The sequence below is a fragment of the Pseudophryne corroboree genome, chromosome 4 (genome assembly GCF_028390025.1).
Source record: "Pseudophryne corroboree isolate aPseCor3 chromosome 4, aPseCor3.hap2, whole genome shotgun sequence".
Classification (NCBI taxonomy): Eukaryota; Metazoa; Chordata; class Amphibia; order Anura; family Myobatrachidae; genus Pseudophryne; species Pseudophryne corroboree.
The window spans coordinates 859,080,159-859,100,843 of NC_086447.1; the positions used below are offsets into that span (position 1 = coordinate 859,080,159).

The 20,685-nt window shown below is 48.9% G+C and overlaps 1 long non-coding RNA gene across 1 annotated transcript in view; it reads right to left on the reverse strand.

The window, feature by feature from the left end:
* The window catches only part of LOC134911841 (uncharacterized), a 173,922-nt gene extending 155,090 nt beyond the window's left edge, over nucleotides 1-18,832 (reverse strand). The window contains exon 1 of the long non-coding RNA XR_010176888.1: nucleotides 18,281-18,832. This is a non-coding gene — a long non-coding RNA (uncharacterized LOC134911841). The remainder of the gene's footprint in view (nucleotides 1-18,280) is intronic.
* Between the last annotated feature and the right edge of the window lie 1,853 nt (nucleotides 18,833-20,685).

The window sequence follows — 20,685 nt, forward strand, 5'->3', positions numbered from 1 at the left end:
TGCCAGTGTCCCTAGAGGTTTAATAATTGCTGCCCAGGTTGCCCCCCCCTGCGCCCTGCACCCATACAGTGCCGCCAGTGTGTGTGTTAATGTGGGAGCAATGGCGCGCAGCGTTACCGCCACACGTTACCTCATAGAAGATCTGAAGTCTTCTGCCACCTTTGAAGTTTTCTTTCTTCTCATACTGACCCGGCTTCTATCTTCCAGCTCTGTGAGGAGGACGGCGGCGCGGCTCCGGGACGAACGGCGAGGGTGAGACCTGCGTTCCGACCCGCTGGAGCTAATGGTGTCCAGTAGCCTAAGAAGCAGAGCCTATCATTTAAGTAGGTCTGCTTCTCTCCCCTCAGTCCCACGATGCAGGGAGCCTGTTGCCAGCAGTGCTCCCTGAAAATAAAAAACCTAACAAAAGTCTTTTCAGAGAAACTCAGTAGAGCTCCCCTGCAGTGCATCCAGTCTCCTCTGGGCACAGGATCTAACTGAGGTCTGGAGGAGGGGCATAGAGGGAGGAGCCAGTGCACACCCATCTAAAGTCTTTAGAGTGCCCATGTCTCCTGCGGAGCCCGTCTATACCCCATGGTCCTTACGGAGTACCCAGCATCCTCTAGGACGTAAGAGAAATATCTCTATCACTGTTGACAACACTATCATATCCCCCGTTTCCCAACACCGCTGCTTGGGCGTCACTCTTGACTCCTCCCTCTCCTTTGCACCCTACATCCAAGCTCTGGCGCAATCTTGTCGGTTCCAGCTACGCAACATTGTTCGCATCAGGCCATTTCCCTCCCAGAGTGCAAACAAACTTATCATCCACTCACTGGTCATCTCACGACTCGACTAATGCAATGTTCTCCTCACTGGCCTCACTTGCGCACACATCGCTCCCCTCCAATCTTTCCTCAACTCCGTAGCTAGGCTCATCTTTCTCTCCCGCCGCTCCACTTCTGCCACTCCCCTTCGACAAAATCTACACTGGCTCCCATTCCCCTACAGAATCCTCTTCAAACTCCTTACCCTCACATACAAGGCCATCTCTAATTCCACTGCTCCCTACATCTCCAACCTCCTCTCCCTTCATACTCCCTCCCGCCCACTACGGTCAGCTGATGGCCGTCGCCTCTCCTCTCCCTTGGTCACTGCATCCCATGCACGAATTCAGAATTTTGCCCGTGCTGCACCACTGCAGTGGAACGCACTCCCCGCTCCATTAGACTCTCCCCGACCTTGCAAAGCTTCAAACGGGCACTGAAAACCCACCTATTTATCAAAGCGTACCCCTCCAATGCATAACCTAGTCCTTAGGCTGGTCCTCCATCCCCCTGCCCCATGCCTTGGACATTTCTGCTTTGCTTGCATACTGCCATCAGGCTTCCTCCTGCTTGCTTGCACCTCATGTCATCTGTCTGTCGCCCCTCCACACTAGATTGTTAGCTCTTCAGAGCAGGGCCCTCTTTCCTCTTGTTGTCTCAGCCCTGTTCTCGACACATTTCACTCAGCGACCATCTTTACCTGCCTTTTCTCCTACTGGTAAAGGCTCTTCTCTATCTATGGCCGCCAGCCCCAAGTAGTACAATGATTACTTCCTTGCTACTTACATCTAAGCTGTATTATGTTTGAGAATTGTGGTGCTCTTTGTTACCTGCACTCCATTTTTGTTATTTATTTACTGTTATGCTAAGTTTTGTCTCCCTGTGCTGTCCTTTGTACGGCACTGCGAAACACTTGTGGCGCCCTATAAATAAAATGTAATAATAATAATAATTGCTTTCCATATGTTGGGAGAATTCAGTAGACTGTTCCTTTAAATCTAGAGTTAGATGAATTAAGTGATAAGGGCATACGCAAAGCATTTAAGATCACATAATCATTCAATGAAACAACATACTAAAGAAGAGAGAGGAAAATCAGGAAATCGACCATCGTTCAAAAGTAATTTATAGTAAGCCTCTATAAATCTCCCACAGGGCACTACTAGAAGTCTCTGAATCTTGGAACAATAATAAAGTAAGGGCATAATTGGATAGTTAGCACACAAGGAGTCATATGTTTATTTTGTCAATGGCATTAGTCTTCAGGGAGTTAATAAAACAGTGTTAATAATATGCGTTGAAAGTAGCATGTTGGACGGAGTCCAGTACATTAAAATAGGTAATATCAGTCTGTTGTCAGATTGGCTCCGCAGTGCAATCCTTTTTATTCATTACTATAAATCCTTTTATAGTTTCTCTGGATTTTACTGAAGAATCAGGAGCAGAATGCTCTGTTCCACATAAGTAGCATTGCAGAGCTTAGATGCATCACCACAGGGACAAGATATACTTCATTCAGCTCTGGAACCGTAAATATCCTAAGGGAAATATTGATGTGCTGATTAAATAGCATCTTATCTTAGTAACAAGGGCATAGCCAGAACATTGTGGGCCCCGTAGCAACATTGTGAAGGGGCCCCTGTCCCATTACTTCTTGAGAGATAACTTTCCACAGCAGTTGTAATGTAATGTTATGACTCATAATAGTGCAGTTCATTTGCTGAACCATAGTAATGCCTTAGTTAATTTTATGCCCCGTGGTAGTCCCCTAGTTTAATTCATGAACCATAGTAGTGGCATATTTCACATTATGTCACATGGTACGGCTGCCAGTACACATTATGTCACACATTATCCTCTAATTCACATTGTCACATACTGTGTCCCCAGTTCATGTTATGTCACACTATAGTGCCTCCGCTTCATATTGTGCTACATTAAATGCCCCAGGTTCATATTATGTAACATTAGAATGCACTCGAGTTCCTTTTCTACCACACTAGCTGAATGCCCGTGCTTCGCTACGGAATTTCAAGTATAATGCCAATCTTTGTCAGGCCGCACCTCCAGACGGGCCTTCCCTGGAATGATGCTGTCAAAAGGCTGGCGCTGAGGAGAATAATCCACCTCTTTCTCTGCCCCGTCGCGCCTCTGATGCTGCCCTGCTCAAAGCTGTAGATACTGGGACGACAGGCCAAGCTCTGCCCGTTTTATGTTAAATATGTAAGAATCAGAATCAGAATCAGCTTTATTGGCCAGGTATACTTGCGTATACTAGGAATTTGTCTTCGGTTTGCTATACAACAGCCAAGTAGGTAACAGATAAGAAGGTGGGGGGGGGGGGAGTAAAGTCACACATATAGGTATACGGTAGGGACACAAGTTAGTTACATGTACGTCTAGTCAGTCAATGTTCAGGAGTTCAGCAGGCGGACCGTTTGGGGAAATAAACTTTTGAGGCTCCTGGTGGACCTGGCGGGGACGGCCCTGTAACGCCTACCTGAAGGAAACAAGTTAAACATGCTGTGGCTGGAGTGTAGCTGGTCTTTTACTATCTTCATTGCCCGCTTTTTAGCTCTGGAAAGGTACAGGTCCTGGACTGAGGGAAGGTTGGCCCCGATGATCTTCTCTGCGGTTCTGACCACCTTTTGGAGCCTGCATCTGTCCCTCGCGCTGGCGGAGATGTACCATACGAGTATCGAGGAGCACAGTATCGGTTCCACAATTGCGGAGTAGAAGAGGAGCAGAAGCATCTGTGGGATGTTGAACTTCCTTAATTGCCTGAGGAAGAACAACCTCTGCTGCGTTTTCCCAACAGTGGCATCAGCGTTGGACCCCCATTTAAGGTCCCGGGAGATTGTGGTCCCTAGAAACTTGAAGGAGTCCACTAGCGATACCACACTGTCAGCAATCATTAGCGGAGGTGCACTAGATGACTTCTTCCTGAAGTCCACTATCATCTCGACAGTTTTTAGGGGGTTGAGCTCAAGGTTGTTGTGGATGCACCACTGGGCCAACTGGTCTACTTCCCGTCTATAGGCCGTTTCGTCCCCGTCCTTGATGATCTTTACTGATTGCGCCTCTGAGGTACAGTCATTTGTGTACAGGGAGAAGAGCAGGGGTGAGAAGACACAGCCCTGAGGGGCCCCTGTACTAATGGACCGCGCTTGAGAGGTGAATTCCCCCGCTTTCACCACCTGTGTCCTATCTGTCAGGAAGTCTACTATCCAGGAACAGGTAGCTTCTGGGACCCCTAGGCGAAGTAATTTGGGGTGGAGCTGAAATCGACAAACAGGACCCTCGCATACGTACCGGGAATGTCTAGGGCAGGCCCAGGATGACTGGATCCTCGACACACCGATTTGATCGATAGGCGAACTGCAGGGGGTCCAGTTGGGGGCCAGTCACAGTTTTCAGGTGATTCAAAACCAGACGCTTGAACGTTTTCATAACCACAGACGTCAGTGCTATCGGCCTGTAGTCGTTCAGGTTCGTGATATAGGGTTTCTTGGGGACAGGGACGATAGTAGACCTTATGAGGCAGGAAGGGACTTTCTGTAGCTCCAGCGATTTGTTGAAGATCTTGGTGAATATGGGGGCGAGCTGACCCGCACATGCTCTTAGGGCAGATGGTGACACTCCGTCAGGACCCGGAGCTTTCCTGGGTTTGGCCCTTTTAAATAATGCCTCCACCTTTTCTTGGGCAACTTGCAGTGCCTGGGGTTGGCCTTCGGTGTTCAGGGCATCGTAGAGGTGATTGTTTGGGTTGCAGGGGACTTCTTTTTCGAACCTGCAATAAAAGTGGTTCAGTTTGTCTGCTAGGTCTTGGTGCATGGTGGTGGACTTCGATGTTTTCCTATAGTTGGTTATGGATTGCATTCCTTTCCATACAGATACAGGGTCATTGGTGGAGAGATCGTTTGTTAGCTTGTCCGAGAACCTCTTTTTTGCTAGCCTGATTCCTTTAGTCAGAGAGTTCCTAGTACGGTTGTATAGTTCTCTGTCACTGCTGCTATAGGCCTCCTCTTTGGCCCGACGAAGTTTCCTGAGCTGGGCGTTGAACCAGGGCTTGTTAATGTTGTAAATGCGGTAAGTCTTGGTAGGTACACACATGTCTTTGCAGTAGCTGATGTAGGATGTGACAGTGTCTGTTAGGTCGTTCAGGTCGGTTGCCGAGGCTTCGAAGACCCCCCAGTCCGTGCAGTCAAAGCAGGCCTGGAGCTTCATTTTGGCCTCATTGGTCCATTTCTTAACAGTCTTGACGACAGGCTTAACCGCTCTCAGCTTCTGTGTATAGGTAGGGAGTAGGTGGAAGAGGCAGTGGTCAGATAGGCCGAGTGCAGCACTCGGGATAGACCGGAAGGCAGACTTGAGGGTAGTGTAGCAATGATCAAGGGTGCCCTTCTCTAGTGGGACACGTGATTTGTAGTTTGTACTTAGGTAGCTCCTTGCTCAGGTTAGTTCTGTTGAAGTCACCCAGTACTATAAGCAGAGAGTCTGGGTGTTTTTGTTCTATGTTGGATATGCATACGGCCAGGTGGTGCAGGGCTTCGTTCGCGCAGGCGAGGGGGGGGATGTACACTCCCACAAGGACAATGGAGGCAAATTACCGGGGGGAATAGAAGGGGTTGCAGTTGATACTCAGCATCTCCAGGTGAGGGCTACATGATTTGCCTATGATCGTGACATTGGTGCACCATCCGTCATTGATGTAGAAGCAGATGCCACCACCCTTCGTTTTTCCTGAGAGAACCTTGGAGCGATCGGCCCTGAATAGACTGAAGCCCGGCAGAGACATCGGGCTGTCCGCAATATTGTCGTCAAGCAGAGGACGGACGACCCGGTAATGCCTGACCCTTCACTGCCCAGAAGGAGGGACAATTCGTCGAACTTGTTTGCCAGTGAGCGCACATTCGAAAGCAGGATCGTGGGAAGTGCAGACCGGTGCACTCGCCGCCGCCACCTCACTAGGGCACCTGCGCGACAGCCTCTCCTCTGAGCCCAGGTCCTTCTACTAGGGCCGACATGAGGGCCTTCATCATTCTCTTTCCGGGGCCGGCGATCCATTCGCCAGTCACCACCCGGGCTGCGGGGGGGCGCGGCCGCTCGGTCATCCACTTGGGTGTCCACGACGTCTGCATCCTTGCCACACAGGGCAGCAAGGGCTGCAAGGGCCGCTGATCCGCCCGCCGACGGGCCCGAACATGTGGTAAGCACCTCAGGAGCGCTCCAACTTAGGAGAGCTTCACTGCTGTATTTGGTCACCGGTGGGGTAGACAAAGGCAGGGGAAAACAAGGGGAAACAGGTATTTTGGCTGAGCTGCGTAGCTCCGAGGCAGCCATCTGCGGCGCCATCTTAGATTGTAATCGCTATAATCGTTGTTGCTGTAACCTATTGCTGCTCCTTAATACAATGGGTATATTTGAAACAAGTGATACTGTAAATAAAATAACTGCTTTTTCTGTTGCTGATTTAGTCAAATCAGACTTGTGGAGAGGTGTTAGAATCCAATTCCTGTTGAGTAGCTGTGAAAGATCTCAGTGTGAGAGGCCTTTGAAGTAGATTTCTTGTGGGGGTAGTGATAACATGTGTCCTATGGAATGGCTCTCTTGCAAATTGAAGTGAACAGTGACCCTTCAGTGATTCAGAGCCTGAATATGCTGTATATTAGTTGATTAATGCAAGAAGTCAGATATTTTTTGCTCAGAGATCAGAGGTGAATGATGTCTAAGTGAGGGGCTGGATGGAGTCAAATACAGGTTGTAGTCCACAGTACCTTGTCTGGGATGTCCAATGCAGAGTACAGTAGATTCCAAACTGAAGGACTTCTCAGTGGAGATTTGCAGAGGTTTCAATCTAGTGTATATCTCATCGCAGGAATGCAATCCGTTGGTTTTGATGAGATGTCCGCGTAGAGTAGTACAAGTTAAAGGTAAGTCCTTGGATATTTATGATGATTTATAGGTCAGTTGTGGTGAATTTCAGCTGTTTTATGGAGATGATCAGGAGCATGCAAAAGGTGAGGCAGCCATCTTGGTGTTATATCTGGATTTGCAGGTTTGCAGGGGTAGGCTGACTCTATTCCTAAGGGCCCTAGGTCTCTTTGCTTAGCTTCTCCTTTGAGGTAAAAAGGTAAAGATTTATGCACAACACTTAAGGTCACTGGGAGAGCTGTCAGTACCCTTTACACAGCAGATAACCATTTGCTGACTATCAAGCTTTCCGTTAATGCATTTAAGAGTCAAAATATCTATCTCTGCATACCTCATATTGCTCTCTGAGAGGTTTGGCAATGTTTAGTTCAAGTGACAGGTTCACCTCTGATAATTGAGACACTTCTGACTGGAAATAGGTTGGGTAAGTACTTAAAGGCAAATACCACTGACTCATCACAAAAGCTCCTGAACCATAAGGCTGCACTTCCTTGCCAGCAGTCAATTATTCTAATAAGGGAGCCACACCCAGCGATGTTTCAAAGTGTTTAGGGATGGCAGTTGATGTGGCTCCCCTATTTGAATAACGGACTGCTGTGCAACTGCCAGTGGTAAGGAAGTCCAGGAACAGAGCATTGTGTCCTCCTCCCTCCGCGACTTTGTATCGCCGGCACCATGCATTCTTTATAGCCTCGGCTGTGTGGGCTGTCTGAACTCTCCTCCACGTGGGTGGAATTTTGAAAAATCCCTTCTTACTTGGTGCCTACATCACAAAAGCAAGTTACTGTCCAATTGTCAAGTTTCCAGTCCTTATGGTTCAGGAGATTTTGTGATGAGTCAGTGGTATTTGCCATATATGGTATTTGCCATATATATATATATATATATATATAGCCTTGACAAAGGTCCTGGCCGGGACCAAAACGTCGGAATGATGTTTGTCCTTATACCACAATAAACCGTCTTTTCTGATTATAATATGGACTGTAAAATATTACTTGCAGGATACATTAGGATTACAGAGAAACAGGTCATTTTCAACTTCACGCATGAAGATATTAGCAAAGCTTGGGGCTACGCACGACCCCATCGCGCAGCCCGAGCTCTGCCGATATATCTTCCCGTCGAAGAGAAAATAGGTACGGGTAAGGGTCAATTCTAATAGATTAATAAAGAACGCTACATCCGGAACCGTGTATCTATGACTGCTTGTAATACAGCGTCTGATGGCCTCAATACCTCTTTTATGGGGGATGTTGGTATATAGGCTGATCACATTAATAGTACACATTAGATATTTTTCAGGTAATGGGTAATAATTTCTCAATCTGTGTCAGAAATTATATCGTGTCTTTAAGGTAAACCTGCTGATCTTGTACAATGGGCTGCAAAAAAAGTCCAAATATTTCCATATATTATAGAACAGGGAATCACGGACCCCAGTGATCGATCGTCCCGGAGGCTTTGACGGACTCTTGTGCAGCTTGGGGATGGTGTACAGAACTGGTATTACCAGCCAATCTTGTGATAATGTTTCCTTAGTCTTTAGACTGATGATGTTCTCCACAACTGCCTCATTAAGAATACCATCAATTTCTGCCTTATACTTAGAAGTTGGATCTGCAGACAGCAATTGGTAGGTAGACTCGTCAGCAAGCTGACTGTAGACCTCTGCTTTATATGTTGAGAGGTCTTGAACCACTATGCCTCCGCCCTTGCCTGACGGGCAGATGACAATGTCCTTGTAGTTAGCCAAATTATTGAGTGCTGTATATTCCGACACCGGTAAATTGTTGACATGGGTGGTGTTCTGTACTAGAGGATCCTGATAGACGTTATTCATGTAATTTATAAAACACTTGATGTTCAGGTTAGTGGAAACCGGGTCAAATGTAGAGGGTTTGTATAAAGGTATGTCCTGTACCATTAAAGTAGAATCATCTCCAAAGTGTTCCTTCATTCGTACTCTGCGACGAAACTTATATAGGTCCACTTTGTTACGGAAAATGTCCGGCTTTTTAGTTGGGACATAGGGCAAACCCTTATTAAGAACGGATAATTCGTCAGATGTCAATGAGTGAGATGATAGATTAAAAACTATGTTTTCTTGCTCCTGGCTTTTTTTTATTTTCCTTGCCCATTGTCCACCACGACAGGTGTAGGGACTTTTTTGAGTTCTCGCGCCGCTCGGGTAGTGACCCCTCGCTGGGGTTTTTTTCAAGGTTTTTGACGAGGTACCCTCTACACATTCTGTGTCGTTAGATGAGAGCGCACTAGAATGATCAGTTTCCAAGATAAATCTCTTGTTACGTCTGTATTTGGGTATTCTGTTTGTATCTGAGTTGCGGGTATAAGCCCATGCATAAACCTTATGCTCCAGATAGTCCCTGTTGACCATGTTACGTTTGGATTTTTAAATTGAATTAGGTCCAGGTGGTACTTTTCAATGTCCGAAATCAGTTTGTTCAAAAAAATCTTGCGCTGTATCAGCATTAATTGTAATGGAATTGATTGATTCAAAGACGGTGGTTCTTTCTTTAGATATAAGTAATTCTCTACGAGATTCCTCTATGACCAAGAGGATCAGGTCGTACGAGCATTTATTTAATATTGCAGCCCAACATCGACAAAAATCGGGGTTATATCGACCAATCGTAGGTATGTTGCAGATACGGAACACGCAGGGTATTTTTTTATCCCGATAATAGTCAGATAATGTGACTCCGTGAAAATAAAAGTAAATTTCCCGTTTCTTCAGTCTGTTCATTGCAATGAATATTTGTTCAGCCGTTTCTCCTCCACAGGCATCCTCTAATTTATCAGTGAATAAGATAGCCTCGGCTTCTGAGTCTGTCAGACATAATCCTTCTCCCACTGGAAGTGAAATATTGCTGTATCCGGGTACTACATCCACAGTAGTCATGCTATTCCAGCCAGTAAACTGTTAAAAACCACAAGCAGTCTTTGAAACTATACTGCACACTGGGTGCTTGAACGATCCTTAATGGAGCAAAATCCAAAAGGGTGCAGATATATGAAAGACAGGTCCGGCACTCCACTTAAGGTGTATAACGTAAATGCTCCGGTGCCCTGCTCTCTAAGACTTGTGTATAGCAAGGATACAAGCTGGCACTCGTAGAGACTTAAACAAACGGAAGACACAGTTTCTGATGGTAACGTTTCAGGGTATTACCCTTTAATCAAGACCAACTGTAAAGAAACAATAAACAAACATTAATACATAACCGATCACCGCGTGCACGACTCATCCACTGCTCCCGCAGAGACCCGGTGACGTCATTGGTGCTCGCCAGCGCCGGCGACCCGGCGTCAGTAGGGGGCGTGGAGTAACTGAATGAGTGATCCATCACCATGGAAACATGGACGGCTATAGGAAAAAATGCATGAAGTGTCAGAATACCTTAGAGCATAGCACTGTTACACTTAAACTAGAGGGACTGATAATAAAGTAGACTACAGAAATAAGGGAACCTAACCTTCACTCATTAAAGCGTAAACCTGCCGGATTCATTTATGGGGACCGTCTTGTAGGTCTTAAAGATACAGATAATCGGACCTCTAAAAGTGCTTCTATGAGGGAGAGGTAGCCCAGTAAATAGAAGTAGACCCCTAAACAGTAAATACAACTATAGGGATACACGCTAAGCGATGTCAAGAGCTAGAGGAAGCATGTGTATGATAGTATTTCGTTTAAACCCAGAGGTTTAACAGTCTGCAAAGTGTGAATCCACCACACCTCCTTTTGTAATAGGGTGCGTCCACGATTGCCGCCTCTTAGAGATTCAGGGACCCCATCAATAATTTTATATCGAATAGAGGATATGCTGTGTTGAAACTCCTTAAAGTGATGGGCTACTGGTTGATCTGCTCCTCGTCCTTCAAGGGCCGCCCATATGCTGGACCGGTGGAGCGCTATTCTTTCTTTACATTGTCGTATGGTTTTACCAATGTACAGGAGCCCACAGGGGCACTTGATATAGTATACGACATATCGACTTGAGTATGTAAATGAGTATTTGATCTTAAACTCTTTGCCCGATCTGGGATGATGAAAGACTGCACCTGATTCCAGACTGCTGCACGTTGTGCAGCCCAGGCACTTATAGTTGCCCAGCTTCCTAGTCAGGTAAGTGTGACTGGCGGGGGCTTAAAATTGGTGATGTCATTGTGTACAACAGAGTCTTTGATGTTACGTCCTTGACGGTAAGAAGGTATAATCGTGGTCTCTTTGAACGACCCTAGTTGTTTGTCTTGGGTTACAATCGGCCATATCTGTTTTGCCTTTCGCATGGCGTCAGTATTGGAGGTTGAGTAGTCTTGTGGCCACACTACGTGGTTGTGATCTTTAACACTTTGTGTTTTTTGTAATAGGCTGGAGCGGTCCTGCCTTAGCGCCCTATGTTTAGCTTTCTTGAGATATTTCAATTCACTATCTAGACGTGGCTGTCAGACAAGATTCACTCCACTGCCTTAATACTTCCCTGTTGGTGAAAGACACCAACAGAAACACTACTTTACACGCCAATAGCCATCACCACCACCACCACCCCCACACCGCCCGTTAGTAGGGACTGCCATACTCGCAATTCATCAGAATCAGGCGTATTTGCAGTGATAGAGCAGAGGCCATTAAACAAATGGACATTATGACTCGTAAATTCATCCAGAGAGGCTACAAATTTAAATATCTCAAGAAAGCTAAACAAAGGGCACTAAGGCAGGACCGTACCAGCCTATTACAAAAAACACAAAGTGTTAAAGATCACAACCGCATAGTGTGGCCACAAAACTACTCAACCTCCAGTACTGATGCAATGCGAAAAGCAAAACAGATATGGCCGATTGTAACCCAAGACAAACAACTAGGGTCATTCAAAGAGACCACCATTCTACCTTCTTACCGTCGAGGACGTAACATCAAAGACTCTGTTGTACACAACGACATCACCATTTTTAAGCCCCCGCCGGTCACACATTTCCTGACTAGGAAGCCGGGCAACTATAAGTGCCTGGGCTGCACAACGTGCAGCAGTCTGGAATCAGGTGTAGTCTTTCATCATCCCAGATCGGGCAAAGAGTTTAAGATCAAATACTCATTTACATGCTCAAGTCGATATGTCGTATACTATATCAAGTGCCCCTGTGGGCTCCTGTACATTTGTAAAACCATACGACAATGTAAAGAAAGAATAGCGCTCCACCGGTCCAGCATATAGGCGGCCCTTGAAGGACGAGGAGCAGATCAACCAGTAGCCCGTCACTTTAAGGAGTTTCAACACAGCATATCCTCTATTCCAGTGGTTCTCAAAATCAGTCCTCAGGACCCCACACAGTGCATGTTTTGCAGGTAACCCAGCAAGTGCACAGGTGTATTAATTACTCAATGACACATTTTTAAAGGTCCACAGGTGGAGCTAATTATGTCACTTGTGATTCTGTGAGGAGACCTTCAAAACATGCACTGTGTGGGGTCCTGAGGACCGAATTTGAGAACCTGTGCTCTATTCGATATAAAATTATTGATGGGGTCCCTGAATCTCTAAGAGGCGGCAATCGTGGACGCACCCTATTACAAAAGGAGGTGTGGTAGATTCACACTTTGCAGACTGTTAAACCTCTGAGTTTAAACGAAATACTATCATACACATGCTTCCTCTAGCTCTTGACATCACTTAGCATGTATCCCTATAGTTGTATTTACTGAATAGGGGTCTACTTCTATTTACTGGGCTACCTCTCTCTCATAGAAGCACTTTTAGAGGTCCGGTTATCTGCATCTTTAAGACCTACAAGACGGCCCCCATAAATGAATCCGGCAGGTTTACGCTTTAATGAGTGAAGGTTAGGTTCTCTTATTTCTGTAGTCTACTTTATTATCAGTCCCTCTAGTTTAAGTGTAACAGTGCTATGCTCTAAGGTATTCTGACACTTCATGCATTTTTTCCTATAGCCGTCCATGTTTCCATGGTGATGGGTCACTCATTCAGTTACTCCATGCCCCCTACTGACGCCGGGTCGCCGGCGCTGGCGAACGCCAATGACGTCACCGGGTCTCTGCGGGCGCAGTGGATGAGTTGTGCACGCGGTGATCGGTAATGTATAAGTGTTTGTTTATTGTTTCTTTACAGTTGGTCTTGATAAAAGGGTAATACCCTGAAACGTTGACATCAGAAACTGTGTCTTCCATTTGTTTAAGTCTCTATGAGTGCCAGCTTGTCTCCTTGCTATATATGGCGTGCGCACTGCGCATAGTCATTCAGACTGCGATCGCTGCAGCCATCCGGTCTGAATTACCCCCACTGTAGCTTGTCTCGGTGTCCAAGTTAATCTGTGAGTCTGTATTATATCAAATAATCAAATGGTCTTATAGTCCAAAATCAGCAGACTGTAATACTTTCATGTCATAGCTGGAACTTTCCATTTGAAATGGCATAAACACATTGTGCGAACTGTAAAAGTATTAAGTAAATAATCAGTATAACTATTACAGACAAATCATTGAGATGTTCATAAGAAAGAAAAATGGGACACTTGAAAAAGCTGTACTGTATCCAGCATTCAGTAGTTGGAGAAACGTATGAGAGCACTTGCCAGTCTGGTTAAGGTCAGGGTGCCCTTTAAAACACTACAGTGTTTTTGCTCGTCTAATTAAGTCATAATGTACAGAACAAAAGCAATATTTCTCTATAACATAGACATAATGTAAGTCTAAGCATGTGCACAAACATAGCAAAACAGGCCGCATCAAGCAATAAACCACAGCCACACTTCTATTTAATTAGAATTACTAAATAAATATTGTCATGAGAAAAATGCTAAATACACTAATGGGGCTAATTGTCAGTTGGGAGCAATAAAAGAGCAGGTAACTGTGCACCTTGGTAAAACCAGGCTGCACTGCAGGTGGGGCAGATGTAACAGGTGCAGAGATTTGGGGCCCGATTCAGACCTGACCGCTGCTGTCCGTTTTTGCACAGCGGACGATTATCGATAGACTGCACATGCGTATGCACTGCAATGCGCACATACATCGCCAAACAACAACAGGCATCACCAAACAGCGACAGGCTGGTGCGAAAATTTCAATTGCACAGCCATTCGTATGCTGATTGACAGGAAGAGGGCGCTTGTGGGTGGTAACTGACCATTTTCTGGCAGTGTCAGGGAAAACGCAGTGTTTTCAGGGAGGGTGTTTGATGTCAGCTTCGGACCAGATCAGCCTGTTCTCATCGCACTGTAGGAGTAAGTCCTGGGCTGTGCCCAAAGCCAAATCTATACTGCAGTGTGAAAACTTTTATGGGCTACAAGTACAAAGCAGACAGCGTTTCAGGACCTGATGCTGACGCAACTAGTGATTTCTAGCATCTAGCATGCTGCATGGCATGCTACCAGTGCCAGATTAAGGTCCACATGGGCCTGGAGCTGAAATTTATGAAGGGCCTATTGCGCGCCACGCAGTGGGTGTGATTAGCGTCACAGAATTTCTACCTGGGAGGGTAGGGGTGTGTGGTGGCATACTACATCACTGCACTTCCACCTCATACTACATCTCTTAACTATGGTGGAGATGTATTAAGCAGTGATAAAAGTGGAGAAGTGAGCCAGTGGAACTGCTCTGTATACTTTTATAGTTTGCAAATGATAAATGTTACGTCAATGCTGATTGGTTGATGGGACAACTTCTCCATTGGCTCACTTCTCCGCTCTTATCACTGCTTAGTACAATTACTACTACACTACATCTCTGCACCATGGGGCATAGTTATTACAATCCACTTCTCAGATGTGAATAGAATGTGATAAATTCGACCAAAATCACATTGAGATGACTGAATTCATCACAAGGATGTATCAATTATCATATTCAGGGACAGAGCTTGTGAGAGAGCTCTGTCCCTGCGAAACTGGTTACAGTGAGATGGGCGAAAGCATGGGTCGAAGGGAGTAGTACCACAGGTGGGGAGTGAGGCAGAATAGTAGATGGATAGGTGGACAGGAAGATAGAGATACAGGTGGAGAGGGGGGAAAAGATACAGGTGTGAAGGGAGACAGAGATGCTTTTGGAGAGGTGGAGAGGGAGGTGGAAGCACAGGTAGAGAGAAGGTAGAACCACAGGTGGGGTGGAAGGCAGAGATACAGCTGGATAGGGGGACAGAGTCACATGTGTAAACGGGGCCATAAGCACAGGTGGTGAAGGGGGAAGGGACACAGTGGGGAGAATGAAGAGAAACAAGTAAGGAGGGGGCAAAGACCCAAGTGGGGAACGAAGCAGAGGCGCAAGTAGGAAGGCACAGGTGAGAAGAGGGGTGGACACACAGGCAGTTAAGGTGGCAGAGAGACAAGTAGTGAAGGTGGAAGAGACACAAGTGTGAGAGGTAGGCGGAAGCACGGGTTGAGAGAAGGCAGAAACATGTGTGGAGAGGGGGCAGAGACACAGGTGGGAAGGGGGTAGAGATAAGGTGGGGAGGGAGACAGAGACAGATGGGGTGGGGGTAGAGATACAGGTGGGGAGGGGGTAGAGATACAGGTGGAGAGGGGGCAGAGACACGGGTGGAGAGGGGGCAGAGATACAGGTGGAGAGGGGCAGAGACACGGGTGGAGAGGGGGCAGAGATACAGGTGGGGAGGAGGTAGAGATACAGGTGGAGAGGGGCAGAGACACGGGTGGAGAGGGGGCAGAGACACGGGTGGAGAGGGGGCAGAGATACAGGTGGGGAGGGGGCAGAGATACAGGTGGAGAGGGAGCAGGGATACAGGTGGGGAGGAGGTAGAGATACAGGTGGAGAGGGAGACAGAGATACAGGTGGAGAGGGAGCAACGATATAGGTGGGGAGGGGGCAGAGATACAGGTGGGGAGGGGGCAGAGATACAGGTGGAGAGGGAGCAACGATATAGGTGGGGAGGGAGCAGGAACAGGTGAAGAGGGAGCAGAGATACAGGTGGGGAGGGAGCAGGAACAGGTGAAGAGGGAGCAGAGATACAGGTGGGGAGGGAGCAGGAACAGGTGAAGAGGGAGCAGGGACAGGTGAAGAGGGAGCAGAGATACAGGTGGGGAGGGGCAGAGATACAGGTGGAGAGGGAGCAACGATATAGGTGGGGAGGGAGCAGAGATACAGGTGAAGAGGGAGCAGAGATACAGGTAGGGAGGGAGCAACGATATAGGTGGGGAGGGAGCAGAGATACAGGTGAAGAGGGAGCAACGATATAGGTGGGGAGGGGGCAGAGATACAGGTGGGGAGGGGGCAGAGATACAGGTGGAGAGGGAGCAACGATATAGGTGGGGAGGGAGCAGGAACAGGTGAAGAGGGAGCAGAGATACAGGTGGGGAGGGGGCAGAGATACAGGTGGAGAGGGAGCAACGATATAGGTGGGGAGGGAGCAGAGATACAGGTGGGGAGGGGGCAGAGATACAGGTGAAGAGGGAGCAGAGATACAGGTGGGGAGGGGGCAGAGATACAGGTGGAGAGGGAGCAGAGATACAGGTGGGGAGGGGGCAGAGATACAGATGGGGAGGGGGCAGAGATACAGGTGGGGAGGGAGCAGAGATACAGGTGGGGAGGGGGCAGAGATACAGGTGGAGAGGGAGCAGAGATACAGGTGGAGAGGGAGCAGAGATACAGGTGGAGAGGGAGCAGAGATACAGGTGGAGAGGGAGCAGAGATACAGGTGGGGAGGGGGCAGAGATACAGGTAGGGAGGGAGCAGAGATACAGGTGGGGAGGGGGCAGAGATACAGGTGGAGAGGGAGTAGAGATACAGGTGGGGAGGGGGCAGAGATACAGGTAGGGAGGGAGCAGAGATACAGGTGGGGAGGGGGCAGAGATACAGGTGGAGAGGGAGTAGAGATACAGGTGGGGAGGGGGCAGAGATACAGGTGGGGAGGGGGCAGAGATACAGGTGGGGAGGGGGCAGAGATACAGGTGGGGAGGGGGCAGAGATACAGGTAGGGAGGGAGCAGAGATACAGGTGGGGAGGGGGCAGAGATACAGGTGGAGAGGGGGCAGAGATACAGGTGGAGAGGGGGCAGAGATACAGGTGGAGAGGGGGCAGAGATACAGGTGGAGAGGGAGCAGAGATACAGGTGGAGAGGGGGCAGAGATACAGGTGGAGAGGGAGCAGAGATACAGGTGGGGAGGGGGCAGAGATACAGGTAGGGAGGGAGCAGAGATACAGGTGGGGAGGGGGCAGAGATACAGGTGGAGAGGGAGCAGAGATACAGGTGGGGAGGGGGCAGAGATACAGGTGAGGAGGGGGCAGAGATACAGGTGGGGAGGGGGCAGAGATACAGGTAGGGAGGGAGCAGAGATACAGGTGGGGAGGGGGCAGAGATACAGGTGGAGAGGGGGCAGAGATACAGGTGGGGAGGGAGCAGAGATACAGGTGGGGAGGGGGCAGAGATACAGGTAGGGAGGGAGCAGAGATACAGGTGGGGAGGGGGCAGAGATACAGGTGGAGAGGGAGCAGAGATACAGGTGGGGAGGGGGCAGAGATACAGGTGGGGAGGGAGCAGAGATACAGGTGGGGAGGGGGCAGAGATACAGGTGGAGAGGGGGCAGAGATACAGGTGGGGAGGGAGCAGAGATACAGGTGGGGAGGGGGCAGAGATACAGCTGGAGAGGAAAGCATTAGGGAGGCCAATCCTGGGCTGTTTTTCATTCCCGGGATTCGGGATTGAAAAACACTCAATCCCGGGGTTGCAGTAGGGATCAGTGAAGGGTGTAGGGAGCAGCGCGTGAGGGAGGGTGTAGGTAGCGGCACGGGAGGGAATGTGTAGGTAGCGGTGAGGGAGGGAATGTGTAGGTAGCGGTGCGGGAGGGAAGGTGTAGGTATCAGCGCGGGAGGGAGGGTGTAGGTAGCGGTGCGGGAGGGAAGGTGTAGGTATCAGCGCGGGAGGGAGGCTGTAGGTAGCGGTGCGGGAGGGAGGGTGTAGGTAGCGGTGCGGGAGGGAGGGTGTAGGTAGCGATGCGGGAGGGAGGGTGTAGGGAGCAGCGCGTGAGGGAGGGTGTAGGTAGCGGTACGGGAGGGTGTAGGTAGCGGCGGGGGAGGGGGGGTGTAGGTAGCAGCGCGGGAGGGAGGGTGTAGTTAGCGGCGCGGGAGAGAAGGTGTAGGTAGCGGTGCGGGAGGGAGGTGTAGGGAGCAGCGCGTGAGGGAGGGTGTAGGTAGCGGCGCGGAAGGGAGGCTGTTAGAGAGCACTGCACGGAGGGAGGGTGGGTGTAAGTAATACTACTTACTATTAGGCGGCTACCAATCAGGCCAATCCAGATCCCTAGAAAGCATAGATACTGGTGGAAGAGCAGCAGGGTAGGAGCAAAAATGGTGTCATGGGGCGGAGCATATCCACAGGAAGAGCTGTGAACCCTGTGATATTGGCTGCATTGTGAAATTCCTGACAACCAAGTATTAAACCTCTGTCCTAAGCAGTCAATTACTCACCACCACCCCCCTAACATCCCCAATGATCCCCAGCTCTACTCACGTGCTGCCGATCTAGCTTCAAAAGTTCTGAACTTCAAGTTCTTACCCGGACATCGTGACTGCGGAGCTTCCAAACTTCCAACTGGTACAGGAGGCGGGCTTGTGACAGGTGCGGGAGGCAGAGTTTCTGACGGGTGCAGGAGGCGGAGCTACTGATGGCTGTGGAGTTTCTGACGGCTGCTGGAGGAGAAGCTTCTGTCGGGGAGCGGGAGCTTCTGGAAGGGGGCAGGGGCGGAGCTTCTGACGGCTGCGGGAGGCGGGGCTTCTGTCGGGTACTGTGGGCGGAGCTTCTGACGGCTGTGGGGGAGCTTCTGCTGCGGGAGGTGGAGTCTCTGTCAGGTGAGGGAGGCGCCGCTTGTCTGGTGTGCGAGGTGGAGCTTTCGCAAAAACGGGGCCGGAGCTTCTTACAGGTCGGGTGGCCCAGAGTCTGACTGTGAGATAGGAAGGAGTTTTGTCGGCTGGCTGAGGTGAGGGAAGGGAGTGAGCTGCTGGTGGTGACAGGAAAAACTTTTCCCTGTCAACACTGGCAGCACTGCAGGAGATCCTGTGGGCCTATTTTCAGTGGGGGGCCTGGAGCTGCAGCTCCATCCGCCCCATTGTTAATCCGGCCCTGCATGCTACAGTGCATCCTCCTCTTTGGAAATGAACACACCATAAACATCTCAGTCATTTCTCTGCTGCTGCTAAATGGGTGGTAACTGAATGGCAACAACTGCGAATGCATGCAGAGAACTGCCCCATTGGTGAGGTGTGTCGCAGGTGAGTGGCTGGAGCAACTCACTAGTCTGAGTCACGCATACGTATTTTGAACATCAAATTCAGACAGATCTCCTGCACCTACCATGTGATAGGTGCCAGTTCTGATGAAAATAATGACAGTTGCACTTGCATACGAAAGAGTGTGTTGGTGTGACCGCATAGATTTGTATGTATTAGGAATGGATGTGCCTATGCAGTAGTCTGGCACAAAACGGGCACTTGCCTCCATATTACTTATCTGCAATGCTCCTCCAGTCTCCTGCTTGCCAGAAGCTTTCCCTGCATCCCTGCGGCTTCAACATGGGCTGCAGCCTCTGCACCCGCTCCCCACAGCATGCCACATGGCTCTGGTGTTCACTTGCGGTCCTTTCCCGCCAGCGCCGGGTGATGAGTGCTGCCATGACAGTATGCATCAGCTGACCGCTGCACCACCAATGGGAGACCAGTATTCGATCACAGGACATCCATGACCAATCCCCTGTGAGATAACGGTATATAAGAGACTTTCTGCCAGCCAACTGGCGCCAGTACAATATCAGCACAGTCTTAACTGTGCCCTGCTTGCTGAGCTCCTGGGACTTATCTCTGATCTAGTGTATTCCTCCGGTTAAAGTCTTGCTCCAACGTATTCCTCTGGTTCCAGTCCAGTGCCAATGTCTTTAGGGCCGTAACTAGGGGCCGCCTTGCAAGGTAACGCTCCTCCCTCCCCCCTCACAGCCTGCCTTGTGCGGAAGGGAGACGGCTAATCTGACCATAGTGATCTGCGTGCGTGGATGGGGGGACGTGGTGTGAGCAGAGCAGGAGCTGACCGGGATAGTGCCTGATGCCGCTGCCACTGAGAGAGAGTGAAGTGGACCGGGGGTACGTAGTGTGAGCAGAGCGGGAGCTGACGGGGATGGTGCGTGATGCCGCTGCCACTGAGAGAGAGTGAAGTGGACCGGGGGTACGTAGTGTGAGCAGAGCGGGAGCTGACGGGGATGGTGCCTGATGCCGCTGCCACTGAGAGAGAGTGAAGTGGACCCTGCTTCACTCTCTCTCAGTGGCAGCAGCATCAGGCAGCATCCCCATCAGCTCCCCCTCTGCTCACACTACGTACCCCCGGTCCACTTCACTGTCTCTCAGTGGCAGCAGCATCAAGTACTATCCCGGTCACATATTGTACACTGCTGACACGTAGCTGATGCGTGTAATGACTGCTGGGGGTATATTTAAAAGTCAATTTTTTTAATCGATTTTAGATCGATTTGAATCGATGTTGGGTTTACAGTGTTTAAACACACATTTATTGTTTATATTTTTTAATTGTTAGTAAATGCTTGTTTTACCCCTGGAAGCCCAACATCCCTTTTGAAGCCCAACATCGATTAAGACCGGTTTTTAAATGATCTGAAATCGATTTTCAATCGACCTGTATGAAATATACCCCCTAGCCTCAGGTGAGACCGGTCACACTTTTATAATGTGCTTCTAATATGTGTTGCTGTTCTTGTTTGTACCTCTACAGTTGTTGAGTTTCTGTGAGTGTGACATGCATTAGTGCAGTTGCTAAGTACTGTAGCTAGGGATGGACATCGAATGATGATGGCTCACACCATCGATGTTTTTGTTTTGTTGGTAGTAGTTTTACCACTTGATGGCAACTTTCCAATGTTTGTCGCCATCAAATGGTAATGAGTCAATGTTCACCATTTT